Genomic DNA, 23694 nt, shown 5'->3' with positions numbered 1-23694 from the left:
AGAATTTATGTGTTGATGTAATAATTCCTTACTTCCACGTTATAAATAATAATGTTCTTCCCTTCGAAATAAGCTTCCCTAAAACAATTCTTGAAAAAGAAATGGATTACATGAATGAAATGTCCTGCAATCTCTCCGAACTTATTAACATCACATAAACATTCCCTTTCATACTCTCTTATAACTAAATATACAAATATTTTTAGCACAATCGTTGGAGAAGTATTACTTGTCTTATGAATGAACTAAGTTGGTTCGACATTCTACTTGTCATAAATGAATTTATTCAAAATCGAAGAAGATAGTGGTGCGTGTTGGTGAGTGACCACACAGGCTACGAACTAGGCGAATTCACGTGTGAGAAGAGACTCGACAGAGAGACTAATAAAACAAAATTCAATACTTTATTTTATAATATCAGTTTATTCTATATCCAGTTATAGATCCATTCCCAAAATATTTAACTATTCATTAACAAGGAAAACACCAAAATTCTTTTAGAATAAATCTGCAACAAAAATCTGAAGTTATTCATTTCCTTTGTGTAATTGTTCTTTAAGTGGGTTTTTAATATGAATAAACCTATTGTATTTACAAAAGAAACGTTTACCTTTAACCTAGATGATGAGACATTATGCATTACAGAAGGAATTTACTAGACACATCCAATCCTTGTGGTGTTTTAGTTAGTACTGTGATTACATAAGCACCAATTGATTGGTTGTGCTACCTGTTGTTTCATACAAGAGAAAATCCAAAACAAAATTTTCTTTGAAAGAAATAAAATAACGTTATTTCTTTCCACACACCACAAACTATCTTTCAGTTTAATTACGAATAAGTATGGACAGTCCACTAGCACCTCTTCTAGCTTGCATCTTTTGGTTTGGCTTGTTTTGAATTTCGCGCTAAACTGCGCGTAAGGTATATGCGCCAGATGTGATTAATTTAGCAGTGGTATGATGGAAATTTGAGCCCGCGACCCTTAGATTAAGAGTAGTATGCCTTAACCATTAGGCCATTCAATGTCTGCTGCCATATTTATGAACATGCTTGATCATAAAATTAAAATTACATTTAATCAAGGATTGTGTTGTTGATAATACATTTGCTGATTTTCTTTTTCAACAAATGGTTGAAGAGTATTCAGTATTTTTAAATTCACTTCATCCTAATATTAAATTTACCTACGATAATTAGAATAAAGGTGAATTAACTTCTTTTAGTAATGTTAATAGTGCTTATAAAACGGAGATATTTAAAAAAGGTATCATACTGATTTTTCCTTCAAATAGTCATTAGCTCATCACAAATCTATAAAAATAACAATTATAAAAACTTTAATAGCTGTTGCTAAAATCAATTGCATTTGAAAAGAAGAGATGGATAAGGAAGTAAATTTTCCTGAAAATATACTGGTGAAGAGGAATGATTATCTTATTAGTTTAAAATATAAATATAAAAATGGTTCGTTTGGGATGAGAAAGTTTTTTGTTCAAGTAGAGGAGCGAAAAACGTTTCGACCTTCTTCGGTCAACGTCAGGTTCACAAAGAAAGGAAAAGGTAACTGACCGGAAGCTGACCACATGTTTGAAAGGGGTTGTGTGACTGAATGTTGGAATGTAGAGGGCGTAATTAGATGTTTGAATATATAATTTTATATTATTTATTTTATTATTATTATTCATTATTTTATTTTTAACACAGTTATAACGGTGTTCTTTTGTATTGGTTTATATTGGACCTCAGTTGTTTTATAAGTAAAGCTTCTTTAATTTTGCGTTAATTTATGTTTGTTTATTTAGTATTTGAGTGTTTTCTATGGTTATGTTGTGTTTATTTGACTTGCAGTGTTCAAAAACTTGTGAAAGTGACTTTTTACGTTCTTTGAATATGGTTTCCTTTTTCTACTTGTTTCTCCAATATAGAAGTCATGGCTGTTATGACATTGTATTTTATATATAATGTTGATGTGGTGTTTGTCAGTGAGTTTTTTATATCATTTCTTGACATACTTAAAGTGATTATTACTTTTAAGGCACAGTTAATGTCAAAATTTTTCTGTTAATAAAACTGTAGTGTGTAACAACTTGAAATAAAACAGTCTATAAACAACATGCGTGAATAGTATGAAACATAGACGTTTCATGTTCTATTGTAAATCCTACATTCCGATCTCCATGTATGATATGTTGCACTTCACTTCTGAAACACTCAGGTATTACTTTGAAGTAAAGACAGACGCATTGTTCAAATACTATTATTTGCATGAAGGCAGACCTTTTAAATATAGATAAAATTCATTTACAATAACCACAACAAACGAGTGTCTCAATCATTTTATTTTCTAAGACACATTTTAGTTTTAAGTATTCTTCTTGCAGTATTCTTGAAGTATTCTTGTTCAAATACTATTATTTGCATGAAGGCAGACCTTTTAAATATAGATAAAATTCATTTACAATAACCACAACAAACGAGTGTCTCAATCATTTTATTTTCTAAGACACATTTTAGTTTTAAGTTTCTTCTTGCAGTATTCTTGAAGTATTCTTGTTCAAATACTATTATTTGCATGAAGGCAGACCTTTTAAATATAGATAAAATTCATTTACAATAACCACAACAAACGAGTGTCTCAATCATTTTATTTTGTAAGACACATTTTAGTTTTAAGTATTCTTCTTGCAGGTAAGAAACTTGAATCACAGTCACAAGTATTGTAAGCAACTCCAGAAAATACAACGAACAATACAATTTTTATATCTTTAGGATCTGTTTGACTTTTCATTTTACTTGTAAATAAATTCGCGTACAAACTTTTAAAGTATATTACACTACAACTAAAGAAAGATGAATTAAGTAAAACATTACTTTGTACTTAAATAAAAGCGAAGGAAAACAATACTCTAATACCCTTAATGTTCATTATGTTACTTTTGCTTTTATGTTATTCATTCTAGAAATATAAATATCATACCTACTGCAAAATAAACAGCCAGATAACAATTGTAATGAACATTACAAAAGAAGAAGGACTCGAGACATGTGCGGTATGTTATTGTTCGCTTTTAGCAGGCCTGTGGAACCTCGTGCATCTGCATCATTATACGGAATTCATAGAATTGAAGTTACTCTCAAACACGTAAAAATGAAAACTAAAAATAAGAAATATAACTAAACCTTCATGACATCTTTAAGGGCCTTGAAACTTCAGAGTGATCAAAATTCGGTAATACAGACAGAAATTCATTACGGAAGACATTCATACATTTGTGCAAGCGTTCCCTATGCTATAGATCAATAAATAATTGGAAATAAAAAGTTACGTATCCCACCATATTTTCGTTTATACTAATCAGTTGTCTGTTAATCCTCCATATTGAATATTGCCTCAAATAACGTTGATTTTGAAACTTTTGACTGAAAGCGCCGCGCTCCTTATTCAATGTCTGATGTTAGAAAGGCTTTGTAAAGATGTTTCTGACCATGCTAATGACATTCATTTATGTTTCAGTTCTTCTTCCAATCTTAGAACTCACTGCAGAAAAACCAAGGCAACGAACAGCAGTTTCATACTTGTATTGTGTTTTGTGCAGTAATAACCATATTTCTGTGGAGAGTGAAACATTCAAATGGTTATTCAAATCCTAGCAAGGAATCAGAAAGAAATAGTGTGGTTATTTCTTGCAGTAACAATTCTATAAATTTTGATTGTCCTTTAATTGTCTTCTATCTTCTATAATATATACAGTCTTAGAAATAGATCGATGCAAAATAAAACAGATTATCAGAAATAGGCAAAAATAGAAAACGTTTTCTTCCATAAATCAACAAAAATTTCATTATTTCCCCAAGGAGCAAACAGCGTCCTCTTTCCGGTTCTTCATGTTCAGCATCTTTGCTTTAATCCTCAGCGATTAATGAAACAGCTGTGATAAGCAGTATTGTATTCACTCTTTTGAAAAACACTAAGACAATAAGAAATATGAAGCAAATTATATCAGACAAAGCTCGAAAGAACAATAAAAATATATCATGATTTTGAAAAGCATGTGTTCATTGTTTTTTTAATTAATATGACTAAAGGTGTATCTATAAAAAGAAATAAACTTCAATAATACCTTAGACTACAAAATATATCTTCTTAGTTGATAGTAATGAGAAGATCATAGAATATTCACATAATTTTAAAATACGTTTCGATCTGCAGCTATATTTCATTTTTAAGGTTCTACATTTTCTCTTTCTTTAATGTATTCGTCATGTGTTCTGTCCGTATATATATATTTATATTATATAAATGGAAGAATTTTAGTAATCACAAATTTCCACTGCAATTTCGAACGGTTTTATTTACTCTGAATGGACTAGCAATATACATCTATATTATCTTCGTGAAATATAGAAAGAAATATTTTATCTTTTTGTTGACTTAATTGATTATATTCTTGCCAATTATAGATAAATATTTGTTTCTGATTCTATAATATGAAATGGATTATTTTTCTTACAAAACATCAACTAGAAATTAACAATTTTCAAGTTATTTAGTTTGATGTAAGAAAATGTGAAATAATTTGTCTATTTACATGTAAAACATTTAAAACTAAAACTATTTTCTTAGAGCAAAATGCTTGCATAATTTGTAATTATATAGGTAATTTATTCATCAAACGTAGAAATCAAACATTTAGTGCTTAAGCTTCGTAATGTCATACATACAAGCTAGCTGTAGCTATTTGATTGGCAGTGCAAACTGCTTAAACAAAGATCCAGTGTTTGAGTCGTGATGTGCTACTGAGCAATTTCAACGTTTCATCTGTAAGAGCATTTCTTTTTAAACGAAGCCATGTTGGGCTGTTAGCTAATGTTAGAAGTAAACCATGTTGGGCTGCCACCTTTCTCCACCAAGGAAAATGTAATCCCAGAATTTAATATTTTAATTCCTTAGACTTTCCGTTAGCCTGTCGGTAACTATGACTTTCAATTCCGTCGATTTTCTCATTATGATACCTAATTCATCAAAAGTTTTATTATTATTTAAGTGAATTTCCAACTTTCGTGAATGTTGAAATTCTCATTTACGTTTTTTTGAAAACTACCATAGAAAGTATGATATTTCTATTTTTCTCAAACACTGGTTTTCATTTCCCTTAAGGAGTGTAGATATAGACGATAAAACCCGATAAAAAGTTTTAAAGTAATCATGTATATTAGTTGTTCTTTATCTTGAGATATTTAAGTTTTAATTACGATACATAAAACAGTTCTGCCTTATTTGTTTCAAACTAATTCAAGATCCCATGTGAGTTTTAGATTTTGGGGTAAAACTTGTTATGAACAACCATCGTGCTTCATGATAAGTTCTGAGACAAACAAAGTGAAAGTGAAAGATTAGATATTTTCGAAACAGCCTATGAAGAAGAACATAGTTAGCTACAACCCAGTGACACAGCTGTATGTTTGCGGACTCACACCGCTAAAAACCGAGTTTCGATTACCTATTGTGAGCAGAACACAGACAGCCTGTCGTATAGTTTGTGCTTAATTCCAAACAATAAACGTCCAGATACTTGAATAATTGATATTAAATTGTTAATAAATCTATAAAATAATGAAATTTTATGAACTTATTTTTAAATATTTCCAAATGCACGATCACACATATTCTATGTTTGTATCATTATAAATTTCTTTTAATTTTAACATTATTAATTTGTTTCACACATAGTATAGTGTACTTTTATGAGATCAGTCACACGTAGGAACAGTGCTATTATTCATATTTGAAGAAACCACCTTTCAATACTCGTTGTAGGTTGTGGACACATAGTCCATTGTGTAACTTTGTACTTGAATAGAAATAAGCAGAATATATAAATTATTTCCAGAAAGGTGTTTCTTTGTTAAGTTAATGTGTAAATCAAAGGCTAAACATGCTAAAATTATCAACATAGCAAGCAGTCTTATACTTAAATATATATTCTAATGGCTGTTAGGCTTCAAAACATAGAAATGTCGGTAAAAACATAAAATCAAATCTCCTTACCCCAAGTATGTCATGGCAAAAATTATTGTGTCAGTGAATCATAAGAAAACAAAGTGAAATTTTTAAAAAAATCTAAGAACCTATTGTGACAGGCTAGTTATATTCTAGCACATTATTTAAAAATATAGGGTCAAATAAAAAGTATTTTGAACACTACTAGCCACATCAGCCCTTGAATTAGACAGAAATCATCGTAGGCGCTGCCTTAAGCAACTAGTGAGGTTGTCATAGTGTTACATTCTTTTTTATTTTCACTCAAAATTGTTTATTATCAGCTATTATCAGTATCAAACGGAACACTTAATGAAAGTAAATTAATTTCGTTACCAAAAATATATATATAAGGAAAACCAAGAGTATTTTAATATCTCAATATCCAATAATTTGACACCAAAAGTATCACTATCTTTTAAACCAGTAACGAAAACGAAGCTAAGTTATGAACAAAATATATGAGAAAATCTTTTTCACAACTTTTCTATCATATTCCAGCATCATAATTAAGTATAGGAACAAATAAAAATAAATTTAATTACAACAAAACCTTTCTTACCTAAAAAACAACTGAATAAGAAACTGGAAGGAAAACAAACGAAAAACATGATCATTACAATTTAAAAATGTCTTAAAATGTCAATCATATTGTAAAGACAGAGAAGTGATCAATTGTTATACCCTTTGATTGCCACAAATGTTCATCTCAAGGTTTTTGTTATCAAGATCTAATAAATCATCTCTTATCGAAAGAGCTAAGGAAAATTTCTCTAAGCTTAAGTTAATCGTGATTATTTGTTATATCCTTTCTTAAATGGACACTTTACCTTAATGTTAGTTAATTAATCGCGTACATTCCGTAATTTTTGAAATAGCGCAACATTGAAGTTTTAAATAATAGAATTTAATCATTCTGCTGTCGATGATTTCGTTTATTGCTTACAATTTTGTTTGGGAATTTCGCACAAAGCTGCTCGAGAGCTATCTGTGCTAGCCGTCCCTACTTTAGCAGTGTAAGACTAGAGGGAAGGCAGCTAGTCATCACCACCCACCGCCAACTCTTGGTCTACTCTTTTACCAACGAATAGTGGGATTGACCGTCACATTATACACCCCCACGGCTGGGAGGGCAAGCATGTTTAGCGCGACGCGGGCGCGAACCCGCGACCCTCGGATTACGAGTCGCACGCCTTACGCGCTAGGCCATGCCAGTCCGTTTCTTATAATAAACAAGTGAATGTTATATTACCTAAGATAATACTGAAACAGAGGATTAATGAATTTTGTTCAGATCTAAAGTTTAGAGGGTTTATGATCCTGAATTTCTTTGAATGTTTTGACGACTGTCAATTCTTTTCTATCCTTCAGCCAAAATTTCATCGCTACACGTGGGTAAATGTTTAAAATCACTATTATATTGTCTAAGATTAAAAAAATCCTCTGACTATCATAACATTGATCTCTAAAACGATCAGTCGATTTCTTGAACATTTTTATCTAACTGATTTGTATAATATACGTATACATCCTTACAATTTAACCTCTCCCTATTGCATTGCACTAGTATGTTGGTGCATATATACTGTTAAAAACCAGGTTTCGATATAAGTGGTGGGCAGAGCACAAGTAGCCCTTCGTGCAGTCTTATCCATAATAACAAACTCTACCTTTGGTTTAGTGATCTATTTATTTAGTGTTGTATTTCATCGCATATAGTAGGACGTGTAAAATTATAATAAATATATATTGTTGTTTTATACATTACACTTTAGTTACTTTCTAATTTGTCCGCATACTTGACACCATTTATTTTTATTCGGTTTACTATCTGTACTGTCTCTAACTGGTTATATTAATTCTCACATGACTCAGAACGTTATTAAATTTAAACGATAGATAACAGTCCATGGTGACATCAAAAGCATAAATAGTATAATATTGTTTTACTAAAAATGAGCTCACTTAGAAACAAAACGTTTTCATCTTGCTTTATCAGATTTTTTTTATCTCCATGCTTTGTATACCACAATTTATCACTTCTTCTGAAGAGTTCTTGCAGTATTTATATATGACCATTGATCTGCAAAATTTTCCCATCCAGTAAGATAATAAATATTTTCTTTACCTAGTCCATCGTTTACTAAACCGATTATATCACCATCATGGACAGATCTTCTTCAAATAATGAATTCTTAATACATAAGACATACATTTTACCTATTCAAAAACTATTTGCTGTTGTTATTAAAGAGAAATTATAAATTTGACCCTAACGATAATGGAGAATTTAATAGCATGTTAAGAACTATCGGAAGTTTTGTTTTTTGTTTTGTTTGTTTGTTTTTGAATTTCGCACAAAGCTATTCGAGGACTATTTGTGCTAGCCGTCCCTAATTTTGCAGTGTAAGACTAGAGAGAAAGCAGCTAGTCATCACCACCCACCGCCAACTCTTGGGCTACTCTTTTACCAACGAATAATGGGATTAACCGTCACATTATAACGCCCTCACGGCTAAGAGGGCGAGTCTATCGGAAGTAAAATAATATTTTTCTATTACATGATATATTATTATTATCCCTATATTTTCTTCTGAATGTGGTATCAAACGGTATGATAAATGTAATTATGTTTCTGAAAATCTCCGAGGTTACATTCATAAAACGTTAAATGCAGCTATTTATTTTTCTCTAAAATGTTTTTTTATTTCGTAGAGAAAGATATTTGAAATTCAGATAAAACATATTTCAAAACATGTGTAAAAAAGGGATACACACGACGAGCGTAGTTAATATTTCCGTTATTTATTTCCTCAAAAATCTTTATTCTATTCTGGTTCTATCTGAGGTTTATTCTTTTTACATCATCCCACGAAATATCGACATCTTCCGTTGTCACATTTCAAACCAGGACAACATCGACACTAGAAAGATTCACAAGCTGTTAGAATTTATTTCATTGAAATAAAAGAATAATGACCTGATTAAAATATTACTTGACATTTAAACATAAATGAAGAAATATATTGTATATTGTATAACAATCACATTGTTAACTTGATATTTTTTTATCTCCGTCATTGTATTCTGAAAAACTTTCACACCCTACTGTAAATCAAACTAACAAATAACAGCTGCAGTGTACATAACACTAGGAAAGGTACTTGAGATAGATACATCATATTATTTCTTTATTTTTACACAGACGCGTCAAAATAAAAATAATAATGGTATGTATTTGAGTAAACCTTTGTCTGATTAGCACTAAGAACATCAAAGTGGTCAAAGGTTGTGAATACAGACAAAAGTTAATTTATTCATACATATATACATTTAGACATAAGCCACTTCATAATACATGTTTACAGCAATAGTCAATATCGTTTGTAAGGAACAATTTCCATTCCTACTGTATTCAGAACTACATTAATCAGTCTCTGCTCATCTGTTATGTGATTTTAAATCTAAATATTTTTTCTGGAACAATAAGGAAATCCCAGTTCTTGTTATGTGTGTTTCAAATAGTATTTTTGAAAGATACTTAACCAGTCTCGTCTACTCTTTACTGTATGAAGTCATTTAATGGAATTTGACGTGTATACCAAGATTGGACTACATATTTAATGGTAATGAATTTTACATCGCCCCAGGCACCAGCTCCGGCCAGGCCCTCTTGTAAAGGTGATAAATACTCTGAGTCAACACCACCCACTTTAAACTTTTAGGCTACTCCTTTATCAACAAATTGTAGGTTGGAATAACGCTCACAATGCTGAAAGAATGAGCATGTTCAGTGACGCGTATTCATAGCCTTGAATTACAGATTACGAGTCGTGCTCTTTTAACAACCTGGCCCTCTTCAAAAGAGAATAATACTATTATCCGTCTACAAGGAGAAAGTGTAATTCATCCACTGCAGAATTATTGTTTCATATGTCGTTGGTTCACCGGATGTGATATTGTAATTATCACACACAAAAGGTTTTACGCTTGTGGAGAAAAAGTGAGTCTCTAATGATGTTTTTAACTTTACTGCGTGCTATTCTAGAGTTACAGTTCAGTTCTTTGTTCATTCAGTGTTGGAATCAAATAATCAGATAGAACTTGCATTTTTTGTGATACACTTAATAGCTGTGTTAATTGACATTCTTTGTCATTATATAGAAAACTGCAGTATTCATCATTATAATATATACACTTTGAAAAACTATTGGGTATATAAGTTAACACAGTCTGTCAGAAATAAACATAGCATGGAAACTCTTCCTGAGTAATAATCGAAACTATGAGACTAAAAGTATTACTGAGATCACCCACTGGTTCATCGTTAAAATTATGAAAGCTGAAAAGTGTAATAAATGTATCAGGAAAAGCAAAAAAATATTAATGAAATACCCCATGATTTCAGAAACATATTTTGAATACATTTTATTAATATGAGAAAACTATATTCGGTGACAAAATGAATCTATATATTTGTGATGACTAGAAAACAACTTGGAGTAAAAATGTATCTTAAGATGGCTTGTTTGGTTATTAAAACCTTTATTAAAATACAGAAGAGAAGAACATTTGCACTTTCTAAGGACATTTTCACCTAAAAAGGTCGAAACGTTGTTCACTACTTTATTTTATTAAAGTTTTGATACCCATATCAGCAGTCTTGAGATAAAAATCTCTATATAAGATTATAATATAAAATATGGATGGCAGTTTCAACAAAGATAGATAATTTTACGTAATTATCAAATTTTTGTTATCCCAGCATCTAAATCTAACAATATAGTCTTCTCTTAAGTTTTTACCTGATGTTTGCTTACTTTATTCATAAAGATTATATTTTTTAACCCTGAACAAAGTGGTAAATACAGTTAACAGATATAAATTCTTTGAGTCGAGAAATATTTACTTACCACAGAATTCTTCGTTGTATTTTCTGGAGTTGCTTACAATACTTGTGACTGTGATTCAAGTTTCTTACCTGCAAGAAGAATACTTAAAACTAAAATGTGTCTTACAAAATAAAATGATTGAGACACTCGTTTCTAACTGAGACAAAATTTTCATATTTATTTGAAACATATTAAGGAATGTAACCAACAAACAGTTCATACGCGAATTGTAAAAATTTAGCTTTCGAAATATATTAAAAATATAGTATTATTGTAAGAAAAACTTAATTGCCAAAGGGCTTATACCGTTTATTATTCATTCATTTACAAGAGTAACTTCTTTTTTCAAGTGAAAAAGACGTTTCTTCTCCTCTTGAATAAAGGTTTAGCAAAAAGCAGATAAAACGTTCATGTATCTCAAATGAAGAATATCTCTTATATTTATTTGTTTTCACATAATATCAATATTAAGTTGTAATATATATATATCCTAATGTCATCAAGTGTTTTTGTTGTTATTCTACTCCTTACCTTGGTGGTCTTCAGCATCCACATCTCGCTCTCCTATTTTATAATTGTTTATTTAATTATTATCAATGTTTATTAATTTCTTTATGTGAGACTGGTTAAGGAAGGTTGACGCTGATAGACGGTGTATCCCCCCCGCAATGTGGGTCCTATTTTCACAGTCACCTGCACAACCTATTGTATATTTTGTATTCAAAATCTTAGCCTGTACTCTTGAGATTCTTTTAATTCGTGCATCATTTGAATTTTTGTTCAAAACACATATATATATGCAGAATTATTGTAAGATGGTTAAAATTAAATCAAGGTCAGAGAAAGCGTTTATGGCATTTAGTTATTTTAGTGCTACAATTATACCAACAATTACGAAACTAAATAAAGTTTGGAACACAATGTGCCTCATATGTTTTTCAAATACTAAACACATTATCGAACAATATAAGAATTAATGTAAATATACTTTTTGTTAATAATTATTTTTCATTATAGGCCACAAAGGGCCAGATTACAAACACCACATGAATAATCGAGTTCAATAGGAAAAATAGTCGAGATCTATGTTTAGGTTTCATTGACTACAGTAAGGCATTTTATTACATAGAATATGAAAAAAGAGATCTCTACCTGATAATAGGGGATTTTCAACACATGTAACGGACATGATGAAATATTAACACAGTTACCAGAAATCAAGAGCGTGAACTGAAACTGGAAACAAGTTTAATATTGGCTAAGAATAACACAAGATGGCATATTATTTCCAACTTTATTCTAAAATATATGTAAATTGCAATGAGAAGTACACTAACCAGTTTCGAGAATGGTGTTAGTGTCTTTTGGATAAAGATAACAACAATAATTACCACCAAACCAAATAGTAGCAACAATACAGTAAAATATTTCACAACAATAAATACGTTGGCCGTCATATTTAAGCGTTATATCCTCCGAAATATTTAAACGTTGAACAAATTACTCTGTAAGTTATTACTGCTGAACATTGTTCATTGGTAAAGATTTAAACGATAAACACTGGCTTTTAATCATGTGTAAGACTACGTCGTCGTTTAAGACGTTTTTTTGTTTGTTTTTGAATTTCACACAAAGCTACTCGAGAGCTATCTGTGCTAGTCGTCCCTAATTTAGCAGTGTAAGACTAGAGGGAAGGCAGCTAGTCATACCACACACCGCCAACTCCTGGTCTACTTTTTTACCAACGAATAGTGGGATTGATCGTCACATTATGCGCCCCCACGGCTGGGAAGGCGAGCATGTTTGGCGCGATGGCATTTAAGACCTTTGGAAAGTTTATACTTTTTAGTGGGAAACAAATTTTTGTACTAAAAACTTCCAATCATGATAAAGGTGTTTAGTGGCCCTATGAAAATGATCCGGTTTTTATTTACCATACCATGAATTTTTATGTATTCAAAATATCTGTCGAAAACAAAACTTTATTCCTGTTCTGTATTTCTTGTAGTGAGAGAAAAAGAAATAGAACTGTATATAATTAATATAATTAGAATATTCATCTAGCTTCAATTTCTTTTGTTATAAAACAAATAAACAGTCAGCACACAAAATTATTAATATATTATTTAAGTAATACAGAATTATTTTTTTATCTTTTTAGACAGAAAATAATGTTTTGAGTTTTTCTTTCTATAATATCGATTACATGTAGTTTAGCCTATAATAAGAAGCTTCTCACATTGCATATCAGCGATGGTGTTATAAAATTGAAAGCTTTTCTTACGAATATCTTATTATTTTATTCTACAAACAAGACTGCAGTACATTTTGTTATACATTTGAGAAGCTATTAAATAGGAAAAATGTCAGTAATAAGAGACGTATTTTTCATTTGTAATTTGATAGAATCATAGTGCAGCAAGTTTGGAGTTAAATAAGTTGAATATGAACCTATTGATCAGTTTTACTCATGTGAAATGTTGCTTGACATAACAAAACGTACAACAAAATGTTTTCAGAGAACCTGATTTCCACAATAGGATATTCTTTATATTTTATCTATCGAAAAAATTTGACATTTTGACATTCACCACTGTATCTATTTCTGTATAAATTATATTTATATGGTAATAAAGGTGGAAAATATCGAGAACCAGAGTTACAGATGTATGTCAAAAGTAATAATTATATTGCCTTCACACCTGAAAATGAGACGATCGTTTAGCGTCATAACACGAATCAAACATTAAAGCTTCTCATTGTCATTTTGCCAAAAAAAATAGTCACAAATAACTCTTGTTGATATCACTCAGGCTAAAGTGCTATACAAAAATTGTTTGTTGGCAGTTTGACGTTTAATGGTGGAAAGTAACTGCGCTAACAACCCTGTGAATAATAATAAGAAAATAATTTCAAAATGTGAAAATTAAAGAAAGTAAAAACTAAACAAACTTCAAACAGTTAGTAAAAACTTAAATATGCCAATGGCTTTTGAAAACTTTAAAACATTAGTAAGGTGCACAGTGTTACCACCGAAAATGACACTGTCCAACATCAGAAATGAGTTTGTTTGGTAGAAACATGTCTAGGATAATGCTGACTCTCCTGGTCGCAAAGACGACGAGACAGTAAAACAGAATCGATATCAAAAAAAGAGACAACATATTGGTGCATCCTTCCAACATTAAAGAAACAGTGATTTAAAAAACTGTGACCAATGCCTAACTTAACCAAAACAACTTCTTCCCGCCGATCCTTACGGAAACAAGACGGCCAAAAAGCAACAGAAAGTTTGATCCGGAATAGTTATCATGTTGCTCAGTCAAACTCGACTCCCAACTGAAACGGAGCCGATCCTTAAATATCAGACCGTAGTCCAAGCATGGGACAACAAACACCTTAATAATACCAAAAGAGACAAACATAGCTGCGCTTTCAGCAAGTTTGGTCCCGCTAATACCGACGTAGCCAAGTATCCAGAAGAACTGGATAGAAATGGATGATAAAGAAAAAATGGGCCAATTGGTTTTGAGTAACAACGAGAACAAGATAAAAATTACGTGAAGCGACTCCAGAACCAGAAGAGAGCTAAGTGACTCATTATAAATAGTACCATTCGTGTACGACATGATCCAGGGCAAGAGAAATGGAGTACAATTCGGCAGTCATCACAGATACTGTAGAGGGGATCCCATGTGCAACCACTGAACCACATCAAATCATGGCAGGACTCACAGCATCATCTGATTTCGAAGAATCCGAATAAATGGGAATAAAAAGATTATTCAAAAGATATTCGGCAAATAGAAGACACTACTCAATCGGGAGCATCAGCGATTCTCAGGCTACTCGCAGGCTAATAAGCTATCCTTGGATGGGTTGACCAATAGAGACAACAACATCATCCAAGGTGAAATTAAATTCAACCAGCTACGACTAGATACAAATGCCAAAAGTAACAATAGCAGTCTTCCCTTACTGGTCTTTTACAAATTATTGTTTATTTTTTTCACTATTATGTTAGTTTTAACTGCTTTTTAAACTTTCCAACACTTCTTGGTTGATCAAAAAGATTTGTCATTGGTGATTTCAATCAGCTATGGACGGTTGCAAAAGAATGTGTGTTTTCTTAGTAGCGACATATGTGTGTGTATGTATAAAACTTTCAATAAATTGTAAAGGTGTTTCAGTTTATGTTTTGTTTCTGTTTAATTTTTTAATGACAATAACTAAATATCCTTGGGAATCTGGTCAAAGAGTGGATTCTTTATTAGCGATTTGACAATTTAAATTTAATACTTGTTTTTGTTTTAATAGGCGAACACGAAATAAAACCATATGCATGAAATATCTGCGTAAACACGACCTTCTCTGAAACTTCAACGAAAGTGTTTCCCGAATGGTAATTGTTCCTTAAGTGAAACCTCAATGAAATTCATTAGTTGTGACACTATACAGAACAATTTATTAATCGAGCTATTACGTGAGATATATTCAGACATACTTCAGTTTATATTAACACTCTTACTTCAAATATCGTATATCATGTGTTCTCACACGAGAGACAGAAGATGGCATTTGATACTTACAGAGAGTTTGCCTGTTGAAGGCTGTATAAGGATTGCAAAACTACCATCTTCTCTGTGTTACTGGTCCATAATAACCTGTCTTTTAGAGATTTTGGACAGAACTAGTGCAGGTTTTATTGGCCTCACAAATTGTTGGGAAGAACCAATACAGGTTTGACTATCTTCAAGAAATGTCAGAGAGAACTGAGGTTTGGCACCAGATATTATATTTTTTCATAATTTTGTGTTTTGTTGCAATCTATCAAGTACCATCAGAAGTCCAATATACAATTAGGCGAATGTCTTTAATTTTGCTGAATCTCTGCTGATTTCTTAAAACAAAAAGAAAACTGCATAACAGCTGGATTTGATCAAAAGCTGTAAAACGGCTACCTTATTAGTTCATTTTTCATAGTTAACAAGATTTTTATCAACGTTTCTGTATCCTTTCTCTTTGTCACAATCTATTCTGTTTGTACAGATATTGTAACTTAAAGACTTGTCTCAGTCAGCTTCAATATATTACTTCATTATAAACGTATCTTTATAAAGCCACACTTCTGTTATATGATTTATAAAGGGCATACACTTACTGAAATTGACAGATATGTATCACCTACATATCAAATTCAAAATTCTCTCATTCCAGCAATTGTAATTTTAGTAAATTTCTCAAATATTTCAAGAGACATAGGACAATAAGACATGGCCACGAATGCTTAAGGCCGTTTTGAACAATCTAATTTTAATAAATGTTATTGCTGTTCATTGTGATTAGGCCTCTATATTTTTTTATTTCTAATATTTTAGCATATAGCCATGGAATGTTCTGTGAGCAAACCATCGCTATTTCTGAAGTCATAGAAAAGAGGAAGACCTCACAGTTATCGGTTTTTAAGATGCATAAACCTATTGTATCCATCAGAGAAACGTTTACTTTTAGCCTGGATATTGAGACATAATTCACTATAGGAGGAAGTTATTGGACACGTCCAATTCTTTTAGAATTTTAGTTAGTTCTGTTTTAATGTCATAATTTACATTAGCACCAATCGATTGGTTGCGCTCTTTCGTCTTTTATACAATACAAAACTCCAAAAACACAATTTTGTTTGGAAGTAATAAAAATAAAGTAATTTCTTAACCCACCACAAGCTATCTTTCAAATTAATGACGAATAAATACGGACAGTCCACTAGCACCTGTTCTAGATAGCATATTTTTGTTTGGCTTGTTTTGATATTCGCGCTAAGCTACCTGTAAGCTATATGCGCTCGTCGCCCCCAATGTAGCAGTGTAACAGTAAAGGTAATGTAGCGAGCTAGTCATTACCATAATCATTATATTATCTTAACATTTTAGCGCCTCCACGGTTAAAAGACCGAACATGTTTGGTGTTACAAGAATTTGAACCCGCAACCCTCAGATTAAGAGGGCTGGCATCTCTATGAACATGCTTGATCATAAAGTTCAAAGTACTTTTAATGAATGATTTGGTGTTTACCTCAATATCAAGCAAAACGTGTTATGCTTTCGTTATTGCAAATTCAGAAAGTAAAAAAAAAATAGATGCCCGTTTTATCTAACCGGTTTAATAGAAATTGACAATCAAATAACCTAGTGGTTATCTTATAAATTTTGAATTGTCCCATTTCTGTATGATTATTCATTGTACATTTCTGATTGTACTTTCATGTTTCTCTTTAACATGATCTCGACTACTTATTTCCAAAAAAGGGAATTGGCTTTAACGTCCTTGAGCGTTTGATGTATCTATGTAACGTGTACATATTAAGCATAATAATGGAACACAACGCTCGTATTGCCTATTAAAACTGAAATTAACAAAAATCATTTTAAACTTGTTAACAAAGGTAATTTCTTTTTTCCAACTGATATCTGACTGTATGTTATACAGATAGATAATGTATTCGTGTATTCAGTTAAGTGTCATGCAAAGTAAGCTCACAATTTAACCATATAACTTCATCGAAATAAAAGTAGATTTTTCTCTTTATAACATGACTCCAAGTGTAAATCATATGGCAATAACTCTTCAAAACATACACATGTCTGTGAAATGCATAAAATTAAATCTCCTTCTCTTTAATATATTATGGCAAAAATAATTATGTCTATGAATCATAAGAAAACGAAGTGAAATGTTAAATAAAAATCTAAGAACCTATAGTGACAACCTAAGTAGTAATTACCTGAGAAACCTAATTGATCAATTACGTTTTACCACGTTGGCGCTTTTTTAAATTGAATAAATTGTGGTTTTCTTTGATTTCAGTTTTGCACTAAGCTACTCGAGGGCTATCTTCGCTAGCCGTCCGTTATTTAGCAGAGTAAAATCAGCAGGAAAGCAAATAGTCAGCACCATCCACCGCCAACTCTTGGGCTACTGTTTTACCAACGAGTAGTGGGATTTACCGTAACATTATAACTATTCAACTGCTGAAAGAGCGAGCATGTTTGTTGTAACGGGGATTCGAACCCACGACTTTCGGATTATGAATCGAGTGCATTAAACACCTGGCTAGGCCTGGCCTCCCAGGTGCGGTATACGCTTCCTTACCTTTACAGTGTTATCAGTGTTACCTGAGTGCTTAGAATATTTAAACGTTTTTACTATCACTTTAACACAAAATGGCAAATTTATTTAATCTAAAATATCCAGTATTTTAAAATACACTATTGATGACGTATAATTAATACATTAGAACATAATATCATATTAGTAATTCTTCGATATTATTGTTATAATAACATACAGCTTCTGTTTCAATTAAATAAAATAATGTATGATTTATTTTAGAAAGCAAGGTACAACAATCATTAGGGAGATTTTTAAAGAACTTTTCTAAGTTGTAGATTTGATTTAATTTAACCATTAGTTCATATCTTAAAAATCTTAGAAATAAAAATATGTTAAAAACATTCTCACTGTTAAATTGAAGATTTGTATAGGTAGCCCAATGTTTCAGGAAAAGTCCAACACATTCTGAATTCATAAGTGAAAGGATGATTGATATTCATGACGTAGGCCCGGCATTATCAGGTGCTTAAGGTACAGTTCTCCTAATACCAAACATGCTAGCTCTTACAGCTATGGGGGGTGTTATAAGGTGATGGTCAATCAAACTATTCGTTGCTAAAAGAGTAGCCCAAGACATGGCGGTGGGTAGCAGTGATTAGCTTCCTTCCCTCAAGTCTTATACTGCAAAATTAGCGACGGCTAGCGCAGATCGTCCTCCTGTAGCTTGGCGAGAAATTCAAGTCAAACCAAACCAATCCATAACTTCTCAGTTTGGCTAAAACGAAAACAATTGTAATAATATCTTTTATTCATACTCATTTCATTTCTTACAAATTAGTTTGTTTTTTGTTTGTTTGTTTTTCGCTATCTGAGAGCTATCTGTGCTAGCCGTCCCTAATTTAGTAGTGTAAGACTAGATGGAAGGCAGCTAGTCATCACCACCCACCGTCAACTCTTGGGCTACTCTTTTACCAACGAATAGTGGGATTGACCGTCACATTATAACGCCCCCACGGCTGAAAGGGCGATCATGTTTGGAGGGACTTGGATTCGAACCCGCGACCCTCGGATTATGAGTCGCACACCTTAACGCGCTTGGCCATGCCGGGCCTCTTACAAATTAGAGGCTGATTCATCCCTCACGTGACCTGTATTACAAGCAATTTTTTATAAATCATACTTTCCTATCCAAACATACGAGAAATTGGTCATATCTTTACAGTTTATAAAGTTTCATGTCTGTAGGAAATTTCTTTACAATGAATTGCAAGGAAAGCTAGGCATTTATGCTCTGTGCATAAAGTAAAGTTTTTCATGAGACATTGAAAAATTCTAGATCATTCCTTTGACAGTTTCATTTACATGAAGTATTGGGTTAATTGCATATATGCTCAATGAAATTCAAGTTATTTGTGTATGACGATCATGGCTTTAATCAGTTTCATTTTCCTCAAGAAGTTTGAAGGTAAGTTTAACATATTGGAACCTTGCTTCTCTATGCAATAGAATGAAAACAGAGAGAGATACACAAATGTATGGAAACATTAAAATATAATAGTTTTACGTTCGTGCATGGTGAAACAGTTGATATGGTTACATGTTCTCTAGAAATGTGTTTCATATTGTTATCTGATAGTTAGATAAAGTGTAACAGTGTAATCATTAATCTATTAGACGTTTCAGTAAACTAGTAGCAAATTTCTCTCAACTTGAACAAAAAACTTTCAGTTGATTTATCAGTTTAAAGTACTTTCACTAGAATGTTGATGTTAATCAAGCTACGTATCTTCTATTCTGCTTATATTTCTCATATCCTGCTCAAGTAACTTTATAGAATTTTTCCTTTATTGAAACTTCAATAAATGAAATGACGTAACTTCGAATAATGTGTCGTGAGAAGGGTTGCTGATGGCGCCTTAAAGGTTTTGAGCAAATAAGAACATCGAAACCAATTATACATAACTTTCTTAACTCTTTCTAGAATGTTAATCTGATAATTAGCTAATTATTTGTATGATGTTTTCTGATAATCATTTATATATTTCTAACTTCGAAATATCGAGTCATCAGTTCAGGAAAAAAAAAAAAAGTGAAATCTATAAATGTTTGCTTCCGAGTAAAATCTTTATCTATAGCGTTGTCGATCATAAACGTGTAGTATTATAGTTATTTTGATATTGTCTTTGTACGATATGCTTACATTTCCCTCTAATTCTAACAACGCTGACAAGATGAATGCAAATAACTTGTTTTGCGAACAAAACTATTTATTAATTAAGTTATTAGGAAATATAGAAAGTATATATTTTCAAATTATAGAAAAACAAGAAATAGAACTGCATGTCAATCACGAGGATAATTTCTCTGCATTTTTCTCCGCAATCTATGTTTTCCTCGCTTCTCTTCAGTAAGAAATTATGCGTTTATAGGTATGCATGTTCCCTGGCGACAGACAAGACCACGAGGGCATGGAGTCCGGAAAGATTCGTTATCAGTGTAGTTCAGGTCTCAATGAAGAAAAAATAATCAAAGTAAAATATAATTTAGGTTTAAACAATGAAGGAAAGAATGATACTAACGCAAACATAACATTTTTTAATCTTAGTATTTAAATTATGCTACTTCAGAAAAATAACTAAATAAAATTGGAACTTCTAAAAAATTATCAAATGCTCTCTCATCAAGTATGGCATCTAATTCGTTTCATTCACAGGGATAAATGGCTAGAAAACGTGTAAAATATTAGAAGAATATTTAACATGAAATCGTTGAGAAAGGAGCTATGAATTTAGATTTATAACGGTGCACTTTGCCTTGCCATAGTTATATTAATACAAACTCTTATTATACCTCACTTCTTTTGTGCAGTGTATATGATCTACGAAAAAATTACAGAGATAAGTAAAGCAAGATGTTTACACTGAGACTGAAGGGAAAATGATTTTTTAATAGAATTTCAACTAAACAAATACGGAAACTCACTATTAACTCTCGTCTCATACACAGGGCTTCAGACAACTCTTCATATTCTTCAGTTTCCTGAGCCACAATGAAGACAAATGAGAATAAGAGCACTGCTAAGATGATGCACTTGTTCATCATGAAAAGCTGAAAATGGTAGAAAGTGAAACCAAAAATATATTCTATTTAAGGTATGAAAGAGTTACAAAAGCACTTAATGCCTTTAATAAGTGTAGCTACTTAAAGTTATTACAATTAAATCTTTTAGTAAAAAAATTTAGAAAATATCAGCTTAATATGTAAATGCCTAATGCTCTTATTAGTTATATCTGTTTAGTTTAATCGCAGATGTATGTCATGAGTTATAACCCTAAAATTCTCACAGAGGAGTATGGTTTTACATATAAAATTATTATAAATGGGAGATTCTCCCTTACTGAATACCTAGATTTTCTTTGTCACTTGCACACTTCCTTACTGTTCTTGGCAAAGACCTGCTTTATCTACTTAAATATATATATATACATATCATAGAAAACAAAAATTATTTAAAAAACAATATAGCAGAAAATGACAATTAGGTGTTTAAACGTAATTTGATGTAACAATAATAAAACAAGAAAACACATTAGCATCGCATTATGTATGCAGTTTGTTGCAACACAAAGGTAAAATACCCTTGATTCTACTTCTGGCAACGTTTACTTTTAAAATTATTTTATAATTTGTTTCTTTGTTTTCAATTTCGCGCAAAGCTACTCGAAGGATGTCTGTTCTAGCCGTTCCTAATTTAGCAGTATAATACTAGAAGGAAGGCAGCTAGTCATCACCACCCACCGCCAACTCTTGAGCTACTCTTTTACCAACAAATAGTGGGATTGACCGTCACAATATAATGCCATCACGGCTGAAAGGGCGAGCATGTTTGGAGGGTCTTGGATTCGAACCCGCGACCCTCAGCTTACATGTCGGATGTCTTAAACCACCTGGCCATGCCGGGCATTTTTTTTATAATATTGCAATACTTATCGTCGCAGAAATTTTAGTTCGATTTCTCATGAATACTTTAAAAACATCTATCTTGGTGTGTTATACTTTTGATATCTTCAGTTACAATATTATACATATTTAGTCTCTCATCACATTCGATTTTACAATTTAACCTGCGTTTTAATAAACTAGCAGTCCCAGTATAACCAGGTGGTTCGAGGCGTTCGACTCGTTATCCGAGCGTCGTTGGTTCGAATACACGTCGCACCAAACATGCTCGCTCTTGCAGCCGTGGGTACTTTAAAGGTGATGGTCAATTTATGATTTTTAGGGCTATATGAATAAAAAATATGTCAGACTTACTTTCTCAAACTCTAGAAACGCATTATTCTATAAAATATCAATTGTCTTACAGATTTTACGAGGGGAGTTTTGAACCAATTTGTGGAAATCAAATAATATACTTTATATAATTTCTGTTTGCAGCGTTTTAATTTCATAACGTCCAAGTGGATCATCGTGGCATTACTCTAAGCCACAATATTTGTCTCAATTACGGCTCAGGAACCTGACGAAGGAGCGAATGAGGAAGAGGATGCTGAAAAAGGTCGCTGTCTAAGCCCCGGACAAGAAGTAAGTTAATCTGTTTTAGTGAAACAGAAAATTTTGCAAACATTGTTTTCTCTTTCTCTATATTAAAAAGCTACATTTGTTCATAAGTATTTATTTTTTTCAAACAGAATAGAATTAAAATATTTAAGCATGGAAATTAAAATAGTTTGTTTTCTATTGGTTGCTTAGTCTCTACTTCCTTACCAAGTACAATGTTGTGCTATGTTTAAAGTTTCTTTAATTAAAAAGCCAATATATACTAACATTTATGCATCTTCCAACTGTCGATGCTGTTTTGGTCTTTACTGTCGAGGAAGATGTAGAAGATGTATATAATGATGCCCAAGATCAAGATAAATGTCTCCAGCTGAATGCAAATAATTCATAATAATCTTTGAACTCCTAAAATAATAAGATAAATAATGGTAATGTAGACATACATCCCTTTGCTTTTTACTCCGTATGTGCTCTTTCTTATTACAATATCTTCATTGATAACATATTTCACAAACATATAAAAGTGTAGTAAATACCACCCTGAAATCGAATCGCGGCTTTTACAAAACTAAATATATTGGTCAACAAAATGTATTTTTTTTTGCCGTGGTTCAGCGTCTAATAAAATAGTTTTAAATTTTGTTCTTAATTTTATTTCTTTCAAGTACAAACTTTCATCTCTTGATCAATTGTAAATTTTCCGGAAAATGTACTGGTGAAGTGGAATGATGGTCTCATTAGTTTAAAATACAGATGTCAAAATGGCTCGTTTTGTTTGAGAATTTTTTTTGTTTACGTAGAGGAGAGAACAAAGCTTCGACCTTCTTCGGTCATCGTCAGGTTCACAAAGAAAGGAGGAGGTAACTGATTGTCGGAATGTAGAGGGCGTAATTAGATATTTGAAAAAATAATGTTATTTTATTTATTTTATTATTGTTATTTATTATATTATTTTTAATACAGGTTTAAAGGTGTTTTTTTGTATTGGTTTATTTTCGGCTTGAGTTGTTGTATAAGTAAGGCTTCTTTAATTTTGCGTTTGTTTATGCTTGTTTCTTTATTTAGTATTTCAGTGTTTTCCATGGTTAT

At 31.7% G+C, this 23694-nt stretch overlaps 1 long non-coding RNA gene across 7 annotated transcripts in view; it reads right to left on the bottom strand.

Annotated features, from left to right (window-relative positions):
* Positions 1 to 8671: 8671 nt before the first annotated feature.
* Positions 8672 to 23694, bottom strand: part of LOC143232227 (uncharacterized) — a 49881-nt gene continuing 34858 nt past the window's right edge. For 3 of the 7 annotated variants that reach the window (XR_013017443.1, XR_013017442.1, XR_013017444.1), the window contains 4 exons: positions 22873 to 23010; positions 21028 to 21153; positions 10957 to 11024; positions 8672 to 8967 (listed from right to left, as the gene is read on the bottom strand). This is a non-coding gene — a long non-coding RNA (uncharacterized LOC143232227). Of the gene's footprint in view, positions 8968 to 10956; positions 11025 to 20254; positions 20521 to 21027; positions 21154 to 21450; positions 21923 to 22872; positions 23011 to 23694 lie in introns of those variants that run through there. The other 4 variants (XR_013017445.1, XR_013017449.1, XR_013017440.1 and 1 more) reach the window with 4 other exon arrangements.

The sequence above is a fragment of the Tachypleus tridentatus genome, chromosome 11 (assembly GCF_004210375.1).
Source record: "Tachypleus tridentatus isolate NWPU-2018 chromosome 11, ASM421037v1, whole genome shotgun sequence".
NCBI classification, from domain to species: domain Eukaryota; kingdom Metazoa; phylum Arthropoda; class Merostomata; order Xiphosura; family Limulidae; genus Tachypleus; species Tachypleus tridentatus.
Note: the sequence above shows the minus strand (reverse complement) of the source record. Positions and strands in the feature narration are given on the sequence as shown.